Source organism: Sus scrofa, chromosome 17 (genome assembly GCF_000003025.6).
Source record: "Sus scrofa isolate TJ Tabasco breed Duroc chromosome 17, Sscrofa11.1, whole genome shotgun sequence".
NCBI lineage: Eukaryota > Metazoa > Chordata > Mammalia > Artiodactyla > Suidae > Sus > Sus scrofa.
Genome location: NC_010459.5, coordinates 15162823 through 15171978, shown reverse-complemented (window position 1 = coordinate 15171978; position 9156 = coordinate 15162823). Strand labels below are relative to the sequence as shown.

Here is a 9156-nt window from a genome sequence, read left to right as displayed (position 1 = left end):
TTCTCAGGGCCCACCTGTCAGACAGGCTGTGCAGGTGTTGGCTGAACACTGGCTGTGCCTCCCTAGCTCTTCCATTATTCCTAAAGAGAGAGGGAGAGGGCTATTAAAAAAAGAGAGAGAGGGAGACTGGAACACCCATCTGGAGTCATGAACTCATTGAACTTTTAACCTAGAAAAATCCTTAATGGCCATCTAACCCTTCACTCTTCATTTAACTCAGGAGAAATCGGGGCCCTTGGAAGATCACAGGATTTGCCTGGTTCTCATAAAAGCAGAACCCAGAGCAGACCCTGAACTTCCCACCCCCACCCCCACCCAACCCCCCGAAATTTACTGGGCACTACAAGAGATAGGGAAGAGACACAACCTGTCTTCAAAGATGTTGTCATTGGTTCATGTGCAGGACCTAACATACAATGCTTGCTCCAAAAAGGACAGTGCTGGAGTTCCTGTTATCACTCAGTGGTAATGAACCCGACTAGTATCCATGAGGTCGCAGGTTCAATCCACAGCCTTGCTCCGTGGGTTAAGGATCTGGCGTTGCCATGAGCTACAGTGTAAGCCACAGATGCGGCTCAGATCCCTCCTTGCTGTGGCTGTGGTGCAGGCCAACAGCTGCAGCTCCAATTCAGCCCTTAGCCTGGGAACCTCCATATGCCATGAGTGCAGCCCTAAACAAACAAACAATAAAAAGCAAAAAAAAAAAAAAAAAAAAAAAAAAATAATGCCTACCCTCCCTGCAGGTAAAATATCAAATTCTAGCTAGTGAATTGCCCTTTTAACAATTGCAATGTCAAATAAATTTTTAATAGATTGTTAATTCACATTTTATCACCCCCAATCATTAATTGAAACACAGAAATCTTTAATCCGTTTATAGAATGTTTTTTCAAAATTCCAATGACTGCCGAAAGAAAAAGGTTCTACTATTATGTTAAATGAAGTCAGCCATACAATGAGACACCAACATCAAATGCTTTCACTGACATGTGGAATCTGAATCTTTGCAGAACAGATGCTGACTCACAGACACTGAAAAACTTACGGTCTCTGGAGGAGACAGTTTGGGGGGTGGGGGGATGTGCCTGGGCTGTGGGATGGAAATCCTGTGAAATCAGATTATGATCATTATACAACTACCGATGTGATAAATTCATATGAGTGATAAAAAAATCAAAAAAAAAAAAAAAAGAAAAGAAAAAGGTTCTAACCGATTCACCAAAACAAATAGTAACATGACTGGTACGACCGAAAGCCTTCCAGAGCCAGTTCTTGCCCTCTAGAGAGTTATCTCCTGAAACTATTTTTCTTTTTCTTCTTTTTTTAGGGCCACTGTGGCACATGGAGGTTCCCAGGCTAGGGGTCTAATCGGAGCTACAGCTGCTGGCTTACGCCACAGCAACACAGGATCCGAGCCATGTCTGTGACCTACACCACAGCTCACGGCAATGCTGATCCTTAATCCACTGAACGAGGCCAGGGATCGAAGCTGCAACCTCATGGTTCCTAATCGGATGTTTCTTCTGGGCTACGATGGGAACGCCCAGAAATGTATTTTTTTAAAACCCTCCTTTTTACAGGCCCCTCAAGCACATTTCTTCTTTTTCTTCTGGTTAACTGCTTGCAAGATGGTACAGTAGGTCCATTTTTTTTCTCACTCCCTCCCTACTAGAAGGATTTTAAGCATGTCAATTGAAAGCATGGGCTTAAAAATCAATCATTCAGATATGGATTTCCAGTTGGGGGACTTGAGTGAGTTGCTTAATGTCTTAGTTTTTTTCATCTGTACAATGGGTATTATAATAATATGGGCTATCCATATGGCTTTTGAGAAGATTAAATTAAAATAATGCCATCAGGAGTTCCTGTCATGGCTCTGTGGTTAACAAACCTGACTAGTATCCATGAGGATGTGGGTTCGATCCCTGGCCTTTCTCAGCAGGTTAAGAATCCAATGTTGCCATGAGCTGTAGCGTAAGTCGCAAACACAGCTTGTATTCGACCCTAGCCTGGGAAACTTCATGTGCCTCAGGTGCGGCCCTAAAAAGACAAAAGACAAAATAATAATAATAATAATAATAATAATGCTATCAAATATTTGAGAGTAAACTCTATACCAGGCACCAGGCAAGGCCCTAAGAATTCAACAATGATGAGCAATCAAAGCCCTCAATGGAGCCTGGAACAAGTGAGAGATGAACTTTAAAGAAATAATCACACAAATAAATGTATGACAACCGCGTGTCTCCGTGACAGGCAGCATGAGTTAAAAAGAGGAGGATTCCAAGAGAGTTTTCAGCACATGTGCATAAAGAAGAGACTGAAGGGATCCATATTTCTTTCTAACTGATTTCTCAGGGAAACCCAAAATTGAGACTCATAATTATAGATGGACCATATCAGCAGCCATAGGATAGATTCTTATTCCAGTTTTTCCCAGGAAGTTGCCCAAGAGTGAAAAATCTCTCTCTCTCTCTCTTTTTTTTTTTTGCTTTTCAGGGCCAGACCTGTGGCATATGGAAATTCCCAGGCTAGGGGTTGAATCAGAGCTGCAGTTGCTGGCCTATGCCACAGCCACAGCAACGTGGAATCCAAGCCACATCTGCAACCTACACCACAGCTCAGGGCAATGCCAGATCCTTAACCCGCTGAGCGAGGCCAGGGATGGAACCCACAACCTTATGGTTCCTAGTCGGATTCGTTTCCACTGAGCCGTGATGGGAACTCCATAAAGTGGAAAATCTTGAAGAGGCCCCTCTGTTCCCAAAGCACATGGGGAAGCTATGCTGTGATCTCATTGAAAGGGAGGGGGCTGCTCACCTAGAGGGCATCAGCTGAAGGCATTCACCTGTCCTCTCTCTGCCTCAAGGCGGCTGAAGTGGGAAAGTGACACAATCCAGAGACTGAAGGAGATGGGGGTGATTGGGTCACCTGGGGCCTAAAGGGCCGTGGCTTTGGGAAAAGTGGTTCAAGCAGAGCTGTGAGAAATTCTTTAAGTGCTTCAAGGAGCAACGTCACCAGAAAGGGCTTGTAAAAAAAAAGAGAAAATTCCCCTGTCTGTTTTTTGTTTTGTTTTGCTTTTAACAAATGTCTGACCCATTCCACTTTGTTTTTGAAAACTGTTAAATGGAGCTTTTAAAAATAAAATATACTCTAGTGAAAGAGAACTTTTATTTCAATCACTGGGAGAAAGAGGGGGTTTATTTTGAGCAAAACATCTTTTCCATCTCTTTCTGCTGCTCATTTCTCGGTGTTAGGACAAGGCAACGTGTCCATCCCTTGGAAGCCTCCGTCTGAGAGAAACTCCCTGGCAGCCGGCTCTCAGGAGCTGCCGTGGGAGGTCAACCAGTCTTCTGCAGCCACTCGCCAGGCCCACAGGCATGGGGTGAGGAAAGGGCAGGCAGGCTCAAGTGGCATTGCCTGATGTTGGCATCACTTTGGGCCCAGGGAATGTCCAGCAGGAGCAAATTCCACCAGCTCAGATCCCAGAATGACTGAGTTTTCCCAATGACTCCTGTCAACTCCCTTTTAAATGGACAGAATGCATGTTTCTGATGGCTGGAGGCCAGCCAATGCTGGGGTAGGGGGTGTGTGTGTGTGTGTTTCTCTGTGTGTGTGTGTGTGTGTGTGTGTGTGTGTGTGTGTGTGTGTGTGTGTGCGCGCGCATAGCCTGAGAGAAACCAGGTCCCAAGCTGATGTTTTATATACTGATTACCTTTTGTCAGCTGACTGCCTGACAAGAGGGAAAGTAAGGCAAAACACAGAAGGACATCAGAGAAAACAAGAGCTACAGAAACCTGAAGTTTCCTTTCTGCCCTATTAGAGCCACTGGCTCCAGAGAAGTGGCCATCTTGACACTGAGAGAAAGACCTTGTAACACTTCTCATCTGTCACATTTGTTCCCGCACAACGTTCTGGGGCAGGTGGAATTGCTCCCATTTAACAAATAGGAAATAATGTCCCCTGAAGCAGACCCATATCTTCTGGCATCATGCCAGCCTTATCCAATAGTTACTTTCCTCCCAGAACCTAAATGTCTAACCTGGTGTGCTTCTCAAACCATAATGGTGATGGAAGCCATCACTCTTGTGATGCATAAGATGATGCTGGACAAACTGAAAGACCGACACTGGTCCTCGACGCATCAGAAAACAGAGGTCACAGGGCAAACCACTACTTCAAGATAAGAAGAGACGAGCACATCCAGAGGAACTTTGCACCTGAGATCTGCTTACCTGAAGCAGAGGCCCCTGGAGGTAGAAACTGGAAGGAACATCTAAATGAAAATGCTGATGAATTGCTGGAGACTGTGTGTGGGCCAGCATGAGAGAAAACTCTAGGGCTGCAGTCATGGAAGCCCCCCACACTTCCCTGAGGTTTCCCTCCAGGAACTCCACCAGTTTCTCATACTGAGGATCTGAGAAGGATCTCCTCCTGTTCTGGCAGGGGGAAGGGAAGAGTAACATTAGGGAAATATACTCACAGCCTTCTCTATAAAAAAGATCACACTCTCCAGGGCAAAAGACTTTGCCAGCGCCTTCCCAACTGAGGGAAGAGCATTCCTCCTACCCAAGCCCCTCCAGTTCCCGTCCAACTAAGGGGAAAAAAACGTAATCAACAGAGAATGGGGCTTCTGGCCGTTCCCATCGCGGCTCAGTGGTTAACGAATCTGACTAAGAACCATGAGGTGGTGGGTTCAATCCCTGGCCTTGCTCAGTGGGTTGAGGATCTGGAGTTGCTGTGAGCTGTGATGTAGGTCGCAGGGGCGGCTCGGATCCCGAGTTGCTGTGGCTGTGGTCTAGGCGGGTGGCTATAGCTCTGATTAGACCCCTAGCCTGGGAACCTCCATATGCCATGGGTGCAGCCCTAGAAAAGACAAAAAGACAAAAAAAAAAAAGGGCTTCAAGGAGGCAGATTGGCACAGCACCCATGGAAGGGAGTGGGGGAGGGGATGATCAGGGAGCTGTACCACTGGGGGAGGGACAGAAGCACTGGTGAAGGTCACAACACTAAAGCACAGGCCCACTGAAAGATAGAGCCCTTCATCACAAGACTATGGGAAAATCTCCCTCCACACAACCTCCCACTATAAGGTTCCAGTATAAAAGCAATGGATTGTTGTTGAAAGAGTTGCAAGGTACAGACTTTATGAATGCTTCCAAAGCCAGTAGAAAAGACAAAGGCATCAGAAAAATTTGAAGCACCTATATAGCCATAGAACCTATAGCTATAGCAAACCTTAAAAACAGTTGTGGCTTAGTGGGTTAAGGACCCAAAGTTGTCTCTGTGAGAATGTGGTCTGATCTCTGGCCTCGTTGCCTTAAACTGTGGCATAGGTTGCAGATGCAACTCAGATCCATTGTTGCCAAGACTGGGGTAGGTCTCAACTGCAGCTATGATTCCACCCCTGGCCTGGGATCTCCATATGCCCCAGGTACACCTGTGAAAAAAGAAAAAAAAAAAAAAATCCAAAAACCTAGCCTGATTAACATAAAACCTTATGCTAAAGGCCTATTCATTTCAGTTCCTGTTATTCAATGCAAAGGTGCCTGCTTTCAACAAAAAATTACAATGTATACAAAGACATGAAAAAACAGTCTCAAAAGACAAAGCAGTCTTAAGAACCAGGTAAAACGCAGGTGTTGGAATTATTAGACAGAGGATTTTAAATAACTATGATTAATATGTTAAGGGCTCTAATGAAAAATGCAGACAACATGCTAGATGCGTAGTGTAAGCAGAGAGATGGAAAGGTTTAAGAAAAAAATCAAGAGGAATTGCTAAAAATTAAAAACACAATAACAGAAATGAAGAATGAAAAGAATTAGCAAACTTGAAGATAGGTCAATTGAAACTTCTCAAACTGAAATGAAAAAAAAAAAAAATCCAACACAATTTCAAAAGGTATAACACACACATAATTGGAATGCCAAAAGGAGAATAAAAAGAATGGAGCAGAAAAAATATTTGAAATAATAATGGCCAAGAGCTTTCCAAAATTAATGACAGACATCAAATCACAGATCTAGGAAGCTCAGAGAATGCCACATAGAATAAGTGCAAAGTAAAAAATTTATATTAAATATTAAATAATAAAAACTGCCAAAAAAAGACAAAGAGAAAATCTTTAAGGAATATAGAGAATAAAAAATAAAACATAACCTGTAGAAGAATATGAATAAGAATTACAATGTATCTGGAATCTAATATATGGCACAAAGGCAACTTTCCAAAGAAAAGAAATCATGACTTGGAGAACAGATTTGTGGTTGCCAAGGGGGAAGGGGAGGGAGTGGGAGGGACTGGGAGCTTGGGGTAAATAGATGCAGAATGTTGCCTTCAGGATGGATTAGCAATGGGATCCTGCTGTGTAGCACTAGGAACTCTGTCTAGTCACTTATGATGGAACACGTAATGTGAGAAAAAAGAATGTATACATGTATGTGTAACTGGGTCACCATGTTGTACAGTAGAAAAAAATATATATGAAGAAATAAAAATTAAAAAAAAAGAATTACAATGGGGAGTGGCTTAGCAGATTAAGGACCAACCTAGTCTCCATGAGGACACAGGTTCTATCCCTGGCCTCATTCAGTGGGTTAAGGATCCAGCATTGCCACAAGCTGCAGCATAAATCACAAATGTGACTCAGATCTCATGTTGCTGTGGCTACAGCACAGGCCAAGGCTACAGCTCTGATTGACCCCTAGCTGGAAACTTTCTTATGCCTAGTTATGAACATAAAAAGGAAAAAAAAATAATAATAATTACAATGGCCTTCTCATCAGAAATCATATGATCAAGAAAAGAGTGAAATCTTTTAAATCGGGGAGTGGGAGGGGGGAGGAACCACCAATCTAAAATTCTATACCCAGTGAAATTTCACCATCCAAAGTAAGCAGAAGTACTTTCTCAGACCAAAAAAAAAAAAAAAAAAAAAAAAATCATTGTCAGCAGAACTTCCCTTAAAGAAATGTTAAAAGAAATTCTTTAGGAGGAGTTCCCGTCGTGGCGCAGTGGTTAACGAATCCACTAGGAACCATGAGGTTGTGGGTTCGATCCCTGCCCTTGCTCAGTGGGTTAAGGATGTGGCGTTGCCGTGAGCTGTGGTGTAGGTTGCAGACACGGCTCGGATCCCGCGTTGCTGTGGCTCTGGTGTAGGCCAGCGGCTACAGCTCCGATTCTGCAGGCCAGCGGCTACAGCTCCGATTCGACCCCTAGCCTGGGAACCTCCATATGCCTCAGGAGCGGCCCAAGAAATGGCAAAAAGATAAAAAAAAGAAAAGAAAAAGAAATTCTTCAGGAAAAGGAAAAATTATATAACTCAGAAACGTCTATCTGCGTGAAGAAAGGAAGGGTGTTAGAGAAGGAGTCAATGAAATAAAATTAAATATTTTCTTTTTCTCATTCTTAACTGATCTAAAATATAACTGTTTACAGCACTAATAGTAGCAATGCATTTGCCGATTATAGCATGGGGATAAATGCAATGAGGGACAGGAATTCACAAAGAATGAAAGAATGGAACTGGAGATAATACGCTATAAGGTAACTACAACACATGGGAAGCAGTACAGGGTCATTTGTAAATATACCTAAATTATTTAAAATTGCATATTGTAAACTCTAGGGTGACTACTAAAAGTGTTTTAAAAGTATAAATGGGAGTTCCCGTCGTGGCTCAGTGGTTAACGAATCCGACTAGGAACCATGCGGGTTTGGTCCCTGGCCTTGCTCAGTGGGTTAAGGATCTGGCGTTGCCGTGAGCTGTGGTGTAGGTCGCAGACGCGGCTCGGATCCCACATTGCTGTGGCTCTGGTGTAGGCCGGCGGCTACAGCTCTGATTAGACCCCTAGCTTGGGAACCTCCATATGCCACGGGTGTGTCCCTAAAAAGCAAAATAAATAAATTAATTAATTAAATTTTTAAAAAAGAAGTATAAATGGCTTTTCCGCCCGCTCCATCTCCCCCAGCGCCGCTCCAGCTGCACAGCGCTTGCTCTGAGCTCCTGACTCCCGATGGGCCAGCGCCGCCAACGTCTAGCTCCAGCTCCATCTGCCGTTGTGATCAGCTACCCGGACCGCATCAGCCACGATGAGATGTTCTCTGACATCTACAAGATCCGGGAGGTTGCGGACGGGGTGTGTCTGTAGGTGGAGGGAAAGATGGTCAATAGGACAGAAGGTAACATTGATGACTCGCTCATTGGTGGAAATGCCTCCGCTGAAGGCCGGAGGGCGAAGATACCGCACAGTAATCGTGGTGTGGATATTATCAGGAACCATCGTCTGCAGGAAACGGCTTCACAGAGCCTACAAAAAGTACATCAAAGATTACATGAAGTCAATCAAAGGGAAACTTGAAGACAGAGACCAGAAAGAGTAAAACCTTTTATGACAGGAGCTGCAGAACACATCAAGCACATCCTTGCTAATTTCAGAAACTATCACTTCTTTATTGGTGAAAACATGAATCCAGATGACATGGTTGCTCTGCTGGACTGCCGTGAGGATGGTGTGACTCCATATGTGATTTTCTTTAAGGACAGCTTAGAAATGGAAAAAATGTTACACATTTGGCTGTTACTTCGGATCTGTCACCTGTCATCATAACTGGAGGGCCCACGCTTTTCATCCGCAAAACACCAGACTTAGACAAATGGGACTGATGGCATCTTGAGCTCATTTGAGCGGAGGCATTGTTTTTGAGGGGGAAAAAAAAACATGTCATGTAGGTTGTCTAAAAATAAAATGCGTTTAATCTCAAAAAAAAGAAGTATAAATGATATGCCGAGTGAGAAGATAAAATATAATCATACAAAATGCTCAATTAAAACCAGAGAGAGCAGGAAGGGATGGGGAGAGAAGTACAATCGATTTAAAAGTTTACAAAGATTATAGATATTAATACAACATATCAATAATCTATATTAAGTATGAATGGTCTAACTATTCCAATTGAAAGACAGAGGTTGTCAAAGCAGATACAGAAACACAACCCTGGAGTTTTCTCGAAGTGCAGCAGCTTAAGGATCTGGCATTGTCGCTGCAGCAGCTTGAGTCATTGCTGTGGCACAGGTTCACTTCCTGGCCTGGGAACTTCCACATGCTACCAGTGCAGGAAGAAAAAAAAAACACACACATACAACCTAACTAT

At 43.6% G+C, this 9156-nt stretch overlaps 1 pseudogene; it reads left to right on the top strand.

Moving 5' to 3' along the window:
* LOC100154339 lies at positions 7998 to 8612 on the top strand (annotated as a pseudogene).